Source organism: Dipodomys merriami, unplaced genomic scaffold, assembly GCF_024711535.1.
Source record: "Dipodomys merriami isolate MVZ:Mamm:240054 unplaced genomic scaffold, mDipMer1.0.p SCAF_21, whole genome shotgun sequence".
NCBI lineage: Eukaryota > Metazoa > Chordata > Mammalia > Rodentia > Heteromyidae > Dipodomys > Dipodomys merriami.
The window spans coordinates 21065282-21085332 of NW_027203493.1; positions in this window are offsets into that span (position 1 = coordinate 21065282).

The following is a 20051-nucleotide window of genomic DNA, read 5'->3' on the forward strand; positions in this document are numbered from 1 at the left end:
TCTGACTTATACATAGAATGTTTCTTGTATGATATAAGGAATTCAAGATGAACTTTATAAACCTGGAATATTTAGCCGATGATTCAGAATGTCTTTCAAAATATGATGAAAAGTTGTACAAAAGAATTGTTCCAGGGGCTGGGAAAGTGGCTCAGTGGCAGAGTGCGTGCTTTGCAGGAGGCCCTGGGTCCGATTCCTTAGCACCACATAAGAAAAGCTGGAAGTGGTATCATGGCTCAAGTGGTAGAGAGCTAGCCTTGAGATGATGAACTGAGGGACAGCACCCAGGCGCAGAGTTCAGGCCCCACGACCAGACCAAAAATAAAAAATAAAATAAAAAGAATTGTTCTAGAGATGAAAAAGGACTATTGTTTCATTCGTGTGCCAGTAGTAAGTCCTTCTCAGTTTTTTTCGTTCATGGTTGGTACACTACTACTTGAGGCAAATCTCTACTCTGACATTTTTCTGATTAATTGGAGATAGAATTTCAAGGACTTTTCTGTCGGACCTGGCTTCAAACTGCTATCCTCAGAACCCAGCCTCTTGTGTAGCTAGAGGAAAAAGATGTGACTCAGCTGATAAAGAACTATCTTGAGAGCAAAAAAAGTAAAATGAATAAGATGCCAAGCAAAGCTGCACACAACTGCAATCCTAACTTTGGAAGGCTGAGATTGAAGGTATTGTACTTGCACATCTGATGGCTGAAATATTTTGAAGATCCCATCTTAGTCAGTAAAACTGGGCATGGTGGCACACACCTGACATCCTATCTACATGGGGAACATAAGTAGGAAGATCATGCTGTAGCACAGCATGGGAAAAAACTGAAAAGCTATTTGAAGAACAACCAAAAATGGATCAGATGAGAATACAAGATTTTTAATGAAAATATAATAGATATGCTTAGGAATGCCTAAATCAACACAATGAAGGAAGGGTTTTCCAGATGCACCAAAAACATTAATGATTTTTTCTATTAATTTTACATTTGTATGAAGTATGTACAATAGCATAAGGGCATTCAATTCATATAGATGTTCCACAAATTTCATTATATTGATCAATAGATTGATGGATAGATATTAGACAAGGTCTCCTTATAAATTCTAGAGTGGGACCACACTTTCTGTAGTCCAGACTAGCCCCACACACTAAGTTCTCCAAAATGCTGAGAATACAGGCAATTGGCAACATACTTGGCTTATTTTACATTATTTTATTAGCTCATTTTTATATTGTTTTATTAATTCACTTCACCTCATAGTTGAATAATTACATATTGAAACGACTGCCAGACCCAAGGGAATTTTCTTGTCTTCTAATTTGGCTTTATCTCTTGAAAATGAACTATAGAACTTGAGGGATGGGGGAGGGAAGAGATTAAAAAACTGGGAGAAAATGAGAAAAGAATGTGACATTGTTCAAAACGTAATGCACTCAATACCTGACTTATGTAATGGTAACCCCTCTGAACATCATCTCTACAATAAAATGTATTAAAAACACACACAAAGGAAAGAAAAAACTACCACTAAGTATGTTGCTGGGGGTTGTACTTTGTCTATATGTATGCATAGATGCCTGTTCTGATGGGAAAGTTTATGCACAGAATAAAGCCTATCATTTTCATTAGGGTCATACTTAATATTCCCTCTGTTGTCTAACATAGTCATTCACATCCCAAAAACTTCCAGGAAGTGGGGAGCATTAGAAGAGTAGGAGAAAATGGAGCAAAGGGAAAGGAAATCCAAAAATTGCACCTTCTTCATCCTGAGATTTGCTTGCTAATTTCATTTTGCATCATATACTATATGTGATTTGATACAGTTGGCATCTTTATTCCCTTTTTTAGGATTATGTGATGTTTTATATAGTTATGTATCATGGTCTACCAAAAGCAGAGTCAGAGATATAAAAAGAAAATATCTTATGTGAAAAATATAGCGCGTAGCCAATCTACAGGGTCCTATTTTTAGGAATAGGGGTTTCTTCACAAAGCTTTTAGATGACAAATGACTCATCACACATACACTACACATTTGGCAAATCCTTCTAGAACCTGTATTGGATAATTAGAAACCCTTATTAAAAAGTCAGTGTAGTTTATAAAATATTTAAAATAATTACATATGATTATGAAATTACCTCATAAAAAAGCACAGAGTTAAATCATAAAGTTCATGCATGAGTCATTCATTCCTAGTCCCAGTTTTTTAAATGGGGAAATGATTCTTCACTGATTATAACTTTGATTAAATTGGATGAATAAAGAACTCTTATTAGTCAATTGACGTTGCCAACAATTGATTTTTGTGTTCTGGACACAAAAACATCTACACTTCTTTCTGTTGTTGAGAATCACAACTCGTAGAAAAATAGATATTCCTAGAGATTTTGGCACAAGATCTACAGAAAAATTTCTAGAGAGATCTATACATTACATCCTGCATCCAATAAAACGTCTATCAAATGTGCCAATTAAGTTCTTAGCCAAATGAAGTTGGCCCTTCCAAAAGCATCCATCTTGGTAGGCTACATAAGTATTCCAATGATGCTGATCTTAGAAAGCAGTGGGAGGAAGACAGTGAGGAAGAATAAAAAGGGGAAGGAACTGGTGTTGGTGGCTCATACCTGCAATTTTAGCCATTCAGGAGGCTGAGAACTGAGGACCCCAGTTTAAAGCAAGACCAGGCAGGAAAGTCCATGAGACTCTTACCTCCAATTAACTACCAGAACACTAAAAGTAGAGCTGTGGCTCAAAGTGGTAGGGTGTTAGCTTTGAGTGAAAGAGCTTAGGGACAGTACCCAGGCCCTAAATTCAAGTCCACAATTGATATATGCATTCATCTATCCATCCATCCATCCATCCATCCATCCATACATACATAAACAAAAATTGTTATAGCTTTTAATCATATGGTCTGGAGTATTTGTAATATGATTCATCTGAAGTAAAATATGCTGTCTGTGCAAAGCACACACCTGATATTGAATACCATGTATTAAAATAAAAATGGTCTCACTAATATTTTCTATTAACTACACGTGGAAACTATAACATATATACTGGATTAAATACATGTAAGAAAATTAGTACATTTACTAGACGAATTTCACCTATATCTTTTTACTTTTGATAATGTGCTCTCTAGAAATTTTAGATTAATTTTATAGAGGATACAGCACAGATCTTTCCTCTGAGACATTTGTTTTCCATTGAAAAGGATTGTCTGTATCCAGGTTCATTCAAGAAACATTGAACAAGGTTACAATGGCCACATCTTTGACCATTTCTTGTCCTACGATTGTCATATTAAAAGACTAGAGAAAGCTTTGTGCCTCTGAGTCCCACAATATTTTAAATTCTCTTTTTTCCTTTTCTTTATCTTTGGAAACAGGATAATTCTTCTCTGACCTAATGTTTTATTCTAATATTTAATTAAATTTAGCTAATAACACTAACTTATTTTTACTAAGAATTTTATGCAAAAATCTCGAGTGATGTCCCATAATTTTAGATGCAGTTTTGAACATATAATGGGTAATAATTTCACCAAATGTTTTTTAACAATGCATGGAATAACATTTTTCTGTTTTTTGTTTTGTTTTGTTTTTGGGTCCGGTTGTGGGGCCTGAACTCTGGGCCTGGGCGTTGTCCCTCAGCTCTTCAGCTCAAGGCTAGCACTCTACCACTTGAGCCACAGCGCCACTTCCAACTTTTTTCTTTTTGCTTATGTGGTGCTGAGGAATCGAACCCAGGGCCTCATGCATGCAAGGCAAGTACTCTACCACTGAGCCACCTTCCCAGCCCCATTTTTCTGTTTTTTATCAATTCTTTTTGTGATCATGGCACTTTTTGCACTTTTTGTGATCATTCCAACATCAAAGTAAATTACTACAAAATATTATTAACTTCATGCTCTTGTAATATGAGAGCAATGGGTTAGTTACAGTGCTCCTCCTCTATTCTAGAAGTAACTGACCTCAATTAGGCTCCACATAACTTTTTATCTGAAACTCAGAATGAAGGAAAATCCATTATTTTAAACCACTCTTCTCTCCTCTCAGAGAATAAGAAGAAAGAGGTGCAAAATCAACCTATAAAATTACATTTTAAACTTCCTATAAAGCCACATTTTAAATGTCCACTTTGGTATGGGAAAATGTCATTTGTATTCAAATTTTGTTAGTCAAACCATAGGATATGACCCAGCTCAAAACCAATGCCTAAGAGAAGGATGGAAATGGTTGAGAAGAAATCAGTCATTATGGACTTACAATTTCAACCTCCTACATTATTCTCTCAGAATTATTTGTAAATCAATTTTTAGGTAGCTGAAGAAAATCAATATTCTTGTAGTTCACCAAACATTCATGCCTCTAGAGTAGTCCCTGGACTACTCAATCTTCTCTATAGATATGAGTCTGGAAAGGATTTTTCATGCAAAAGTAAAATGTTACCTTAAGAAAATTGATATTTAATGCCTATACAACATTTCAGATAATGCACGACTAACTGTGAGGTCATTACTACTTTTCCTAAAAATGTATCAACTATGTTTTGATCACTGGAGCTAACATAGCCAACAACAAGAACAAAAAAAGAAAGGAAAAGAAAAGGAAGAAGGAGGTAAAGAAAAAAGATGAAAACAAGGAACTGTTTTGTCTTATACCTCCATGTTGTTTTGCAAAACTGCAAGCTAATTTAATTTTTCTGGCCAGCTCTTAAACACTACCAACTAATATAGACACTTCCTTTTCCAGTCTACTTCTTTCTACTTGACATTTCCCAGTTAATAAATTGAGGCCATCTAATTTGAACTCTATCTAAAAAATTCTGCACCTCAGAAAATTCAAAGTTATTTTAAAAGTCTCAATATAATATGCCTTTTTAAAGAACCATTAATAAGTATTCTCTTCTTCATGTTCCTAGGAGAAAAATACAATAGTTTCCCTAGAAACACCTGTATTACTTTCTAGTCTTCCAAAAGCTTCATGTATTTCTGCCTTCTGATTTCCAGCATAAAATATTAAAATATAAGTGTGTTATTTTCTATATTACCCTATGGAATTTAAGTAAAGATTATTTAAATTTCAATTTTAAAACTGAAAAAGTATGAAACAAGAAAAAAATGTTTATTTTGATTAATTTTTAACTTCTCAGCATTGAAATGCATTAGCTAAAATTATTATTATATGTTATGATAAAAACTTAAATGTTGTTAAAAGTGATCATACTGTACCACAAAACACAAGTATCTATACATGCTCATTCTTAGTTCTTATGAGACATTCTCTAAATAATTTACATTAATTTATTGATTTAATGGTCATAAAAACAAATAAATACATTATAAAATGTGAAAAATATACCAGGGATTAACCTTTAGCCATAAAGAAGAGCAAATTTACATCGTTTGTAAGAAAAATGGATGGAGTAGAGATCATCATGCTAAGCAGAGTAAAGTAGTTGAGAAGGAAAAATACAGCACCTTTTGTTTTACATGTGGAGAAACTAGACATCTAAAGGGAGAAAATAGAAATGGGGGACTATTTCTATTTGGATTATTTGTATTACAACCAGAGAAAAAATTAACTTTATGGAAAAAATCAACGTGTTTCATTAGATATTTTCAGAAATAGTAGATTTTAATTAGAAATATTAACTTCTTAATGTTTTCATGCATGCCACAAGGTTCCATTATTATGAAATTATTATGGAATTCTGGTATTCAGAATGTAACTTTGTAAATGAAATAAATGTGTGTGTGTAAAACATGACAAAGCAAAGCAAAGCTAATAGATCAACTTAACACACACACACACACACACACACACACACACACACACACACACACACACACACACACACACACACACATTCTGCCAGAATTAGGCCCTAGAAATGTACTCATTTCTCAATTTATATGTAATTCAAGTAAACTTTCCTCCTTGAAATTGGAGGTTCCAGGGCACCTTTTATAATAGGCATTCTCCAAAGAGAGATGCCAACTATTCTGGGTTGCTGGATACTTTGAAGTCACTGTTCTTAAATGTAGTCTAGAAGGCATGGATGAATAAGAGGAAATTTAAAAATCTATCTTAAACATCCAATTCTTCGTGCTCTATTCTGGCTCTTCGTCTTCTAACTAGGACTGTCCCCTGCAAGTGAAACAGGCTTTCATCTAATTCTAGCTGAAACTTGACAGTCTCATTAGTTTTTTTATATATGTATATATATATGACATTTCCTCTTCCTTCCATTGCTGAGGCCTTTTGCATGACAGACACTGTCTGGCTGGGGCCCTGAAGTTTTCCTCAGAACTTCAACCCTCTGGTTTCCAGATGGAAATTCTTTTATATGTACATCAAATCTCTTCCCAATTGATCTGTTTGAGGTATTTCTTTTGTCCTGTTTAAGTATTTTTATTCTCCATATCATTACTGGAACTCCCTGGAAATAATCTCTCCTGTTGTCACACACCTTACACCACTGGGCTCCACAATGAGTTACAAAGAGGAAAGAAAGGGACAAATTCTTCCCACATGACTCACAATTCAGAGACAATTCAGAGACTGTGATGTAAGAAACGATTTCAATCAATAGCTCTCCTATCTGGCTCCCTTGTTCCCTACTTGCATTTTTTGGTAGTTTTCTGTGCAAGTGCTTTCTGGATTTTGTGCACCGTTCTGAGAAGGAGTTTGAAAGCCGTAGCCGTTTAGCCATGCAGCTATAACTCGGCATCAACAGCAGTCACAATGTCTTCCAGGGGTGTTGGAATCTGAAAGTTTCATTGGGACTAGAGGATTTTCCAAGGACTCTCAGGTATATGGCTGGCAAATTATTGTTGGCTCATGGTAAAAAGCCTCAGTTCCTTTTGAATGTATAACTCTATTGGGTCACTTGAAAGATCCAATAACATGATGAATGCCTTCCCCTGAAAGAGTGATTCCAGAGGCCAAACCACATAGTTTAATGTCTTTTGTGATGCTAGCAGAAACTGTGATTCCACTTATGATGGAATCAAGAGTCTCAAATCATCACTGCCATCCTAGGTTAGGTCACATAGACCAGATGTGACTCAGTGAGGGAGGAAACTACAAAGGTGTAGACATCAGCCACAAAGATGACTCAGACGGTCACCATTTTTAAGTTTTTATTAAATAATATTTCCTTTCATTGCCATAAGTTTACTTTATCAATAATATATGTTTATAATATGCTCCTAACTAGTTTCCTGCAGTTGTGCTTCCCATAAATGTTTTCATTCATCATGACAGCACAAAATATGAGCTAAACATTGCTTTCTCCCTATCTCTGTTTTCCTATTGGCTTAGTGTGAAGTCACTAGTCCTTAGCATCAGATGTTGTCAAATATAGCAGCATTTCTATTATGCACTCATTAAGTATAGGGTAATAAAACTTACATCTTATTCAGCTACCTAAAATACAACTTTGACAGTAGCTGTTTAGAACAAAATAATTTTTAGAAACTGTCTAATAGAAAATGACTAAATTGATGATGTAGCTTATGTCCATCTTAATTATTGGATTCAAACAAAGCTCTAGAAAAGACATTACTATGTGTTGAAGGAGATAAGAGATTTACATATGTAACACAGAGATCGCATTCTTTATTTTTATCAGCCTTTCATTTTCAACCACTTCTCAAAAGGGAAGAATTAGAACTGAAATATGTGTGATACATATCCATCCATACATGAATATGCAGATAGTTTATTCAAGAGTATGTATTTTGCTATAATATACGGCCATTGATATGTTTAGATATAGGAGCCCAGTTAGGATTTTTCTCTTTCCCCTTCTAATTTTTTGTTTCTTTCATTTGTTATTTTATATTTATGTCAATTCACCATATGAATTCACTTTATTTTATTATAAAATATCTCATAATGGTATGACAGATCTTTACGAATGGACTACATAATCTACACTTAAATAACTCCTCGGTATTTAAACAAATTTTGGTTTCAAAAATTATTATTATTATTGTTATTATTATTACACCAAAAATCAATATAAAATATCCATATACCATCCATCATTGTCAGTTAGACTATCTTGGTAGGAACCCAAGGAAATTAAGGAGCTTGTGTTGTGATTATCAGTGACTTGTCATGCAGTAACAATAAATATTACTTTTATATTTTAAGATACAAATCTTTCCAGCTTTGATTATTAGACTGCCGGAATTCTGGACAGCATAAGCAAAACTGCCTCTCCACAACACCCTGCTGTCATGCCACTGAGACATTCACCCATAAGTAAACATCAATGAAACAATTTTGTATGTATGTGTGTGAGATGCACAAATGTATTTGCCAACTAGGATGAGAAATAAATGAAACAAATGAGTTTTTGCCTCTACTTCCTAGTTTTTGATTCATTGATTTAGATAATCTTAAGACTATGGTTTCAAATCAGGATTTTGAATATTATTTATCTGGAGAACAATACCATAACAACTTTGCTCCACAAATTTCATTTTTGTTAAGTAGATTGAAATGATAGCTGCATCTGTCTGGTGTCCTCTCTAGGGGTCTGACTTAACTCTCTAGGACCAGCTGATGCACAGCTATCTTTGGACCCTCTTGAATGCAACTTGGATATCATTCAAAATGGTGTATGGTAACCCTCCTTTCCATACACAGATCCTTTTCTGTCTGTCTGAGCTTCTATCAGGTAAAGCCTTACTGAGAGGTTATGTATGGTGGTACTGAAATATGGTTTTTCCCACAGGTTCATAAACCTTTAAGCTCTTTCCATCAAAAGTAAGGTCTTAGATCCACATCATCTTAATCTTAAGAGAAATCACACCTGCTTTGATCAATACAATGCAATACAATATTGTTAAAAAGTAGTTGATTAGGAACTGGTGCTGTGGCTCAAGTGGTAGAGCGCTAGTCTTGAGCTGAAGAGCTCAGGGACAGCGCCCAGGCCCAGAGTTCAAGCCCCATGACCAACCAAAAAAGAAAAAAGTAGTTGATTAGAGGCCATGTGATTTTTCTGTTACATAGCACTGATGAGATGTTTGATCTAATTAAATACAACCTGTATGTATGGAAGCAAACTATCCTTGAGGACAGGACAATAGAGAGATTATACATATTTGCTTAGGCATATATGCTTAAGAGGGACGTTCAAATCATACTCACCAATACCTCTGTCATATGGATGATGATACCCTGCACTTTCCATATTCCTTCTCTATCTGCAAAACTCTGACCTAAGTTGAAGGCATACTGATGTTTCCTTGAACAATCCTCAATTTCTCACCCATCAAAATTGAATGTAAAACAAAATGTCTCTCTACACTGCTAAGTTTTGTGGTTGTTTGATAGATATCAAAAGTACTTGGACTATGTATTAACTGCTGATGTTTTTTATAGCTACAAGAACAGGATTGAGACTCGCACAAGTTATGAAGGATATATTCAATATATTAAAAGAACACTTATATATGTCTGTTGCTGTAAAATAAATTCTTGACAGTGGAAACAGTTAAACAGAAATCACCAATTTTTGAAGTCAACATATTCTTAAAATGTTATCCTAGGAATGAAAAATAGAAGCTAGGGAAGAAAACAAGAAAGGTTTTCAAATCTGAGATTAATCATTCTATATAAAAACTTATTAAAATGATTAAATATCAGTTTATTAGAACTTCATTTATCAAAGTGGCCTAAACACAAATTTGTTTAATTTGAATATTGGAACAACTCTACAGAGAGCACCAATTATACCTGTCCTACAATAGAAATAACTAGTCTGTTTATCAAATAATGACTGTCAATAGTAAGCCATCCTGTTAATATGATAATATAATTAAACCCCAGAACAACTGTATGGTATACATTTCAGGTTATCCTTATTTTATTACTAACAACTGAGTCACAGAAAGGGAAGGTAGTTAACTGAAGCCTCACAGTAATGTGATGGAGGTAGAATCAGGCCCATCTCACTGCAGGGCCAATATTCCTAGTCAGAGTTATGAGACATGGTTAGGCTTGGTTTGGTTTCATAGTGTCTCAGCCTTTCTCTTCCTTTTTCTTTCTTTTTATAGTTTAGGCATTTTGTGTACTTGTGTGTGTGTGTGTGTGTGTGTGTGTGTGTGTGTGTGTGTGTGTGTGTGTGTGAGTGAGTGAGTGTGTAAATTTTTAGATAAGTACAAATACTTTTGGGGTGGTCAGGTATGGGGCTTGAACTCTGGGCTTGAGCACTGTCCCTCAGCTCTTCAGCTAAAGGCTAGCACTCTACCACATGAGCCACAATGCCACTTCCAGTTTTCTGGTGGTTTATTGACAATAAGAGTCTCAAGGACTTTCCTGCTCAGGCTGGCTTTGAACCATAATCCTTAGATCTCAGCCTCCTGAGTAGCTAGAATTAACAAGCATGAGCTACTGGTGCCTGGTGCAAACATTTAATGGCAATTTAGATTAACTAGAAACTTTCATGTTTTCTTCTTGCTATTTAAAGGATATAGTCAACTAAGTTAACTTTTTGTTTTTGTCAAAGACATTTCACAGTGCTGTAGAGTTAGAAAATATTGAAAGGAATTCTTTCACCCTTTCTCATATTCTGTCTCTTCTCTTCTTCCTTTATATACTCTCTTCTTCTCCTTGTCTTTTTTTTTCTTTTTTTGTCGGTCATGGGGCTTGAACTCTGGGCTTGGGCGCTATCCTTCAGCTCTTCCGCTCAAGGGGAGGACTCTACCGCTTAAGCCACAGTGCCACTTCTGGTTTTCTAGTGGTTTATTGGAGCTAAGTGTCTCACAGACTTTCCTTCCCGGGCTGGCTTTGAACCGTGATCTGCAGATCTCAGCCTCCTGAATAGCTAGGATTACAGGCGCAAGCCACCAGTGCCTGGCTTTTCTTTTTCCTTTCCCTTTATAAAATCCTTTCAACTGCTTATCCCATTACATTGGTGAGAGACTTCCTGGTAGTATAATATACTGTCATGCTCAACTTCTGGAAGATAACATGTTTGAAGAGTTTTTTGGGTTTTTTTGGGGGGGGTCCAGTCGTGGGGCCTGAATTCTGGGCCTGGGCGCTGTCCCTCAGCTCTTCAGCTCAAGGCTCGTGCTCTACCACTTGAGCCACAGCGCCACTTCTGGCTTTTTTCTTTTTGCTTATGTGGTGCTGAGGAATCAAACCCAGGGCCTCATGCATGCAAGGCAAGCACTCTACCACTGAGCCACCTTCCCAGCCCTGTTTGAAATGTTTTTAAGGCAGCATCATCATATGAGCTGAATTCTTTCTAAAGGAAAATATCCTGTTTTAGTCTTCCCAATAGTACTTATAATAATCTAATCCAAATAAAAATAGAATTCTCTCCTAAGACTCTTATTGAGTACACATTTTTCCTTACCTTCCCATTTCAATACAAACAAATACTCATGTAAACATCTTTCTTTTTTAGTTAATAGTTTTTATGCCACCAAAGGAATGTTCTACCCTGTCTTGTTTAAGTGAAGACTTAGGAATGCTACTTTCCCCCATCTATGCAGTAGACTTCCATATTTTACATTTTAAATCAACACTAACACAATGACTTTTCAGTGTAGTACCATATTGTCTCAGGAGTGTTGACACAGTGAACTTGACTGTGATTTACATATTTTTAAGTTAAAATCCATCTCCAAGAAACTTCTAATCTTATGACCATGTACCATGTATATAACCTTTCAGGAACAATATTCCTCCTATCTTACAACTGAGGAAATTAATGCTTCCATCAGAGGATTATGTGAGAATTAAATAAGATAAAAAGAGTGATTCACATCCTGCAATAATAACAATAGTTTCTAAGCTTGTCCTTTGTACACTTATAATCCTTATAATAAGCTTATAATGTAGATATTATTATCACTAGTTAAGTTTTAAAAATAAGGAATGGAAATACAGAAAGACTAAGCAAGATGTATAATAATATCAAACCGGTAAGTAGTAGAACCAGTGTTTAATCACAGCAAATTTAGCTGTTTTGAATCATAATAGTACCTGAATCTTGACTAATCATAACAAACATGGTAGCTACTTTTTAATCAGTAAGAACAGCGGGTCTTGAGATGGCAGGTTCTAATACAGTCCAGCAGAAACCTAGATTACTGACTTGCTTTCATTACATAAAACATTCCTCAGGGATCAAATGAAATTCAGACTGGGCACACCAGTGGCTAATGTCTATAATCCAAGCTACTTAGGAGACTGGGATTTAAGGATCACCATTCAAAATCATTCCCAGGCAGGAATGTCAGTGAGACTCTTATCCCCAGTTAACCAGAAAAAAGAAGTTGAGCTGTGGGTCAAGTGAAAAGTTCACAACCTTTACAAAAAAAGCTCAGAAACAGCACCCAGGCCCTGGTTAGAGCCCCAGTACTAGCACACATATGCACGCGCGTGCACGCGCACACACACACACACACACACACACACACACACACACACACACACAAATTCAAGCCTAAGAAAAAATATCTTAGGATCTTCGGTCACTTAATTCATAATTAAAATGTTGAAATGTATTATATAAAGCAATAAAGTTGTATGAATCAGCAAATTTATATTTCATATTATTTCTGTAAACAAGTTTTATTGGCAGCAATAATAAATATCAGCATCTATGAAGAACTTGGTACTTAAAATTTGTAAGCCTATCACAATTTTATTTAATCTTTGAAGCAACAAGTAAACCATTCAAAGCCATGTAGTCACATTGTATGCACATTAACTCAAAATTAACTCAAAATTAACTCAATATTTATTGAGTCAATGATTAAAGCAAGAGAACAAAGGAAGCAGCATAAACATGAACATGATTCCACTTGGTGAACATGAGTTCCAGATAGAGTACAATGTGGGAAACTTACAGTTCCTTTCTTACTCTCAGTACCTTTGCTCATCTAATAGCATTAACATGTGGCATATTAGATTGCATCTACTTATATGTGAACATAAATCATTTATCTGTGCCACAAAAATAAAACAGTGATCCTTATCAACACAGAGAAAAGTGTATTTTGAACATAATAAGAAACTCTAACAGACATTTAAGATTTGGATGAGGGAACAGAAGTTGTGGCGTTTTAACTCAAAGCCTTCCACTTTCCAAGCAATTACTCTACCATCTTCTAATATCAGAAATGGAAAAAGTCAAATTCCTATAAGAAAATCAAAATCTGAATACTTTAAACATTAACCTTAATAAGGAAAATAAGTAAAAACTAATGTAATGAAATTTTGTCTTTAATAATTTTCACTCTAATATTTCCTTATAATATAATTATTTTAAATATATTTAAGAATAATATTTTCTTGCTTTTTATTTCTCTCCTTTTCTTCATTCTTTTCTTTTTTCTTTCTTTCCTTCTTTCTTTTTAATTAGTACCAGTCTTAAGGCTTGAACTCAAGATCTGGGCTTATCTCTGAGCTTTTTTGCTCAAGGCTAGAGCTCTAGCACTTGACCCATAGGTCCACTTTTGTCTTTTTGGGGGTAAATTATCATATTCATGCCATTGCCTTTTGTACTCCTAACCTCTTTTGTACAAGTTCTTAATTGGACCAATTATTCTATTTCCCTACATGCATATACAAATTTTAGGTGAGATAATTTATAGGAATTTTTTTATGGCATTGGGATTTGAATTAAGATCTTTGGGCTCACATGGTATGTACTCTACATTTGAGCTAGAACTCCAGCCATCTTTCTTCTCATTTCCTATACGAAAATCAGCTATATAAATATACTTATTCTGTCCCAATGCAGACATATAAATATGTCACATATATATGCATAGGATTCATACTTACATATATGTGGAATATAGATAGGTATTTCATGCATGCTTATATAGAAAATATGTGTATGTGTATACACTTGGTTTCCCTCACTATGGCTAAGACTATCATCACCTCTCAGTTGGACCTTTACAACAACAGTCCACTTGTCACATGACTTAAACTCACAGAGACATGTTGATCAGAGCTCTCTTTGTAAATTTAAAGCTATGGTCATGATAATTTCTATTTGAAATTATTTCCTCACATATTAGCACTGTTCATTTATTAATCTAAATTTTTACCTAGGAGGCAGAAATCTACAGAAATGGTACAGGCAAGTAATGTTTTTTTGATTAGTATAAATGAGGTTCAGATGGTCCAGAGTCAGACCTGAATGATGGTCCTAAGAAACAAGCAAATGCAGGCTTCTAGAGCATCAGGTGGAAAGAAGAACCCCAAAAGCAAACTTTTATTCCTTATTTGAGCTATTTTGTAAAATAGCTCAAAAGAAAAGAGGGGTGTTTTGGGCAATTTTGATTTGAATTCAAGTACTCACGCTTGCTGAGATTGCTTGCTTTCTTAATGGGATTCATTATCCTATTTTCATACCACGTATATAAATTTCAGGTAGGATAGTTCATAGGCAACTTTTTTGATGGTACTGGGGCTTGAACTCAGGTCCTTGGCTCACTGGGTGGTGTTCAACCAGTTGAGCAATACCTCAACCTAGCCTTTTGTGTGTTACTTTGGAGACAGATTTTCATGGACTTTTCTACCTTGACTGGCTTCAAATGGTTATCCCAGATGTCAGCTTCTTGAGAAGCTAAACTCATAGGCATAAACCACAGCCACCTGGCAGAAATAGGATTTGCAAAGTTACCTAATAAATTCTGAATATTAAATTTAATAGGTTTATATATAATAGGCTCCACACTCCTGGATGCATTAGCACATGTCATTTCTAGTTTGCTCTTTTATTATAGAAATTTTCAAAAGCAGATTATTTTATTATATGTAATGATAAACATAAGAAATCAGGATCAGGCTTCCTGAATCCTTTGTACTGTAAGCAGTTTGGTTTGAAATCCATTATTGTCCTTTACAATCAACCTTCACCTGATCACTACGCAAGGAAGGTAGTTAATACAGACCATTGACAGAGTGATAATACTTATTTTCTCAACAGTGATCTTTGGTAGGTGATAAAATGCTGCTTCCCTTGTAAAGGGAAAGGGCAGCTGCCTACAAAACAACAGTGATCTTCTAAGGTGTGAGCAACAGAAAATGTATTTTGCAATAAATCTATGAGGCATGGAGTTATTTCAGGTCTCCTGGATGACGTCAAACATGGTCTTTTGAAGGTCAGCAATTTCATGATCTATGTTATTAGAAATCTCAAGAAGTACTGCAAGAACATCACTTGAAATTTTTTATGTAAATCACTTGGTTGGTCTTTACAGCTACAATTAAAATAACAGTGAAAGCCTGAGATAGTGTTCTTCATCACAGAAATAGCACACAACTAAGGGTATTTAACATAAAATAACATAAAATTCAGATTTCTTAATAAGTAAAGTAAATCAAGTAATCACAGACGAATTTTTCCTGAATTTTTCTTGATACGCTCCAATACTCACAGCAATGTACTGCAAACCTCTACCAAGCCCATGTATCTGTTGGGTCACAAGGCCTTCTTTGCATATGTATTTTAACATATGAATGTCTTAACTTTTACATGTTTTGTAATGATAAAATTATATTAAGTTATATTAAATTCTTGGAGGTACAAAAGTTACATTGAAATATCTGTCGATATACAACTTTGCATGTACCTTTTTATATAGTCATTACTATGAAATATTCATATGATTCATATACCCAAAGGCTCCCGTGTATCCTAGGATTAGGGCCACAATTTCAAACAAGCTCTTTTTAGCCTGATCCACTCAATCTTTCTTGTTCTTTGAATGCAACTTTCTAAATGTTAATTCTCCCTTATCATAAATTTTACCAGTCTTCACAAGACTCCACCAAAATTCAAGAAACAAGTTTTCTATCTTAGTCAATAGATTAGGTGAGTTTAATTTGCTCTCAATACTCAACAGACCTTTTTGTCTCTTATAATTCTGTGTACTTTTATTGCTTGTGTTAGGTTTTAAGCTCCTTGAAGACAGGGATAAACACACTCTTTTATTCACAGATGTTCTCCTGGTATTTTGTGGGTGAAATAAGTCAATAATATATGCCCTACTTCATATATTTCAAATGCTTTCAAACAAGACCTTTGCTTTTATCCTTCCTTCCTTCTTTCTCTTTCTCCTTTTTTCTGTTTTTTCTTTCCTTAATATCTTCTTTCCCTTTCTTACTTTTTCTCTTTTCTTACTTTTGTCCTCCCTTCTTTCTCACTTTCTTTCTCTTTCTTTCTTTCTTGTTTTTTTTTATTTTTTGGTGGTCGTGGGGCTTGAACTCTGGGCCTGGGCGCTGTCCCTCAGCTCTTCAGCTCAAGGTGAGCGCTCTACCATTTGAGCTACAGAGCCACTTCCTTTTCTTTCTTTCTTATTTCCTTCTTGCTTGCTTGCTTTTCTTTTTTCTTTCTCTCTCTCTTTCTTTCTTTTTTCCTCTTTCTTTCTTTCTTTCCTTCTTTTCTTCTTTTTCCACTCTTTCTTTCCTTATTCTATTCCTCTTTCCTTACTTTCTTTTCTTTATTTTTCTTTCTTTCTGCTTGAACTGGTGCTTGAACTCAGGACATAATACCCTTTTTGGCTTTCTTGCTCACCATGTGCTGCTTTAACATTGAAGCCATGCATACAGTTTGCCATTCTGCCAGTTAATTGGAGATAACGTTTCAGACTTTTCTGTACAGGTTTGCTTTGAGCTGCTATCCACTATCCCAGCCTTCTCAATTGCTAGGATTAGTTATGAGACAGCTGGATTTTGTTTTTTATTTTTCCAGAAACTCATTAATTTATACAGTTTCATAGGGATATTTTGAAAATTAAATAAGAAAATGTTTAGTACAAGCCCACATTTAGTCATTACTAAGGACAAAATAATCTTTAATAACAATAATAGTAGTGAAAATAATAACAATAAATAAGTCTATCTCTCTTCTTTCATGGTTGGTTTGTTGCAATAAGTCAACTTGAGTTGGTTTTTCTGTAATGCAATGAAAGGACTTATAGATACAGGGGGTTATAGATGAAGTGACATTTGAGTTTAATTTGTTCTAATAAGAAACTGATCTACAGGATCTAATAAGATACTGCCATTCATCCCTTCAACTGATGTCTGAGTGACAGGGACGTACCTTCTTTCAGAAAAAAAAGTATGAACATACTATCTTATAAGTGATTGTGTTTTCTTCATTAACATTTTTTTCAGTTAGGATTTAACAGTGATAAAATATGAGGCAGTGCTAGTGGCTCATGCCTGCAATCCTAGTCACACAGGAGGCTGAGATCTGAGAAAGTCCATGAGACTGAAAGTGGTGCAAATGATAGAGCCTTGAGGGATAAAAACCACAGGGACAGTGCCAAGACTAAGTTCAAGTCCCAGGATAAGTACCCCTCCCCCAAAAAAAGTGATAAAATATGTACTAGAGACTAGAAAATATTCTATAAAGTGATATTCCCATAGAAAGGTAAAATTAAAGCTGAACTTCACTGTGTTAACTTCATTTAGGAGATAGAGAAATCCTATAAACTTAAGTTATGCAAAAACTCAGATGCAATTACTATACAAATAGGCATGTTAGTTGATTTTAAAAGGATCATCTCCTAGGACCTTTGTTTCCAGTTGAAGTGTTCACCTATGACTCTCAAGCTTCTCCTTTAGAGGCTTGCTTGAAGTAATCAATTACATATACATGGACCAACCAGGTGAGGGAGAAGCAAATTGGTTAACATTATGTTAATTTGAGCCTGCCAAATGACAAGCCAACATCTGGTTATATACAGAAAATAGAATACAAACATTTAAGGCAAAAAGTTATGACTGATGTGCACATCTATACTTGTTGATTGTTCTTTTGGCCCAAGACCAGAAATTTAGTCCCCAGACAGAAAAGCTACCTATGGACCACAGTGGTCCTGGTAAGTGCTGGAAAGCAAGAAACTTGCTCTGCTGGAATGGCCATTAGGTTCCTTCACTTCAGCTGTGGTCCAGGTATGTCATCTGGCTTGTGTTTTGGAAATGTGGATGGGGGAGAAGGGGATGAAGCTATTTAAAGATGTGGGAGTACTGTGGGAGAACAAGGAAATGTGTAGTTAAAGTGTTGTGCCAACAGTGATGGAGACATGAGACTCCATGCTTGTAAGGCCAGAGTCACAGACACTCTAGAAGCAGATGTAGCCCAGGCATTTTTATAACAAGAACGTGAAGAAAAGGAAGAATCATAAAGGAGAAAGAATCAAAACAAAACAAGGATAAAGAGATAATTGTTGCAAACCATTGTATGCAGAGACTTGACTATGGCTATTAGGCACTATGGCAGAAGGACAACTAAAATCACTCAGTAATTCAATTCTAGAAGGCCACAAACACTAGGACAACAGATAAGTATGATACAAAATTATATTGGCCAAAGGCACAATTAACAAGAAAAAGATGGTTTTTAGAGACACTGTGACATGAGAGAAAAAGAATAAAATGTGCCAGAAAATCTAAATTTCTTAGAAAAGGCACAGAAAACTAAAATATATGGGCTTAGGTACATACAACTCAGGGCTCATTTTTTAGCAGATATTATTTGCATTTTTTTTTCATTTTGTTACAAGAAACAAATGCTTGACAAAGCCAGAACTTTTTCAACTACAATTTCTTTTTAAGTGGAAGCCTAAAATGCACCCCAACAGTCACTTAATTATCAGATTTTTCAAGGGTGCCTTATTGTAGAATTAACTGCTTATATTACATCAGATAGCATCTGTCACAAGAAAAGCCAGCAATGATCAATTGTTTAAAAGGCTGAACTTTTAGAAAGGAAAATAACTTTAGCTGCCAATGTAGTTGTTAGTAATTTATGAATCAAGCAGGGTGGTATAAGTCAATCTCTGTGACAGATGGAACACCACACCTGAACTATAGGAAAATGTCATAAAGATATTTAACGATTTGCATGCTCATAGCTATTTATCCCCTGGGGTGACACTTAAGGGGGAAATGCCAGGAAAGGAAAAAGTTTATTATGATTGAGATTATAGAGACTAATATGTGATTGTTTTTCTTCCTTCTGCTTCTCATGCTTATTAAATGTGTCTAGTCATATGGAGCTCTGCATCTTAACAATGAAAATAACTCAAAGCAAAATAAGTATGTATTTTTAAAAAAATTACGGACTTTTAAGCCATTTACTAACACTGAGTTAATCAGAAACAGAGGCAAATCATTCCACACACTTTTCCATAAGGAAATTTTAAGAAGTTACATTTCATAGAAGAATGAAGAATAGGTTAGTATTTGGATTTTCTTTCCACAGAGGAATTAATGTATTTAATTGAAAATCCTATCCAAAAAAGAAGAGTTTGCTTCCATCTAAGTATAATGAAAGTCTGTGAGCTCTGTAGTAAAAAATCAGCTTTGAAATTCTCTTCCACAAGAGACTCTGAGCTCCCATTTTTCTCACATGCATAATTATAGACAATTATACCTGTCTTATAAGGAGATAGTATAATTCATATCTTCAATTAATATTTACCCAATGTCCATTCTATATGGAACATGATACATAGGTTCCTACTACATAACAACTATCATGAAATTGTAGACATTTTGTTAGCGAGAATGAACATAAAGGAACTTTTTACAACAATAATAATTGCCAATCCTAATCAGTGTTATTACTCCTTTGCAAAAGTTAAATGGCACAGGCAGTCATAGAATAAAAGGAAATGGTGTTGATCATAAATTTAATTACAATACATACATACTCACACACAGATGTAGAACTATATTAACAGCAAAATTTCCAATCACATAATCATTTGCCAATGATTCTGCAAACTCTACCACAATTCTTCATTAAAAAGTATAAACTCGTATATACTTTCTTTCAACATGCCAAAGATTCTTCCACCTCTACAATTCTTCATATAAAATCTAATCTGCTTTCTCTTAATTCAGAGGCTTAGGATTCAAACTAATTTAGTAAAGATTTTAAATGAAGTTGGAATAGTCTGTGACTCATGGGTCAGAAGTGGGTAGCAGGTGACAAAGGGGATTCTCAGGCAGAGAAGCAACTCTACCAGTTTCAC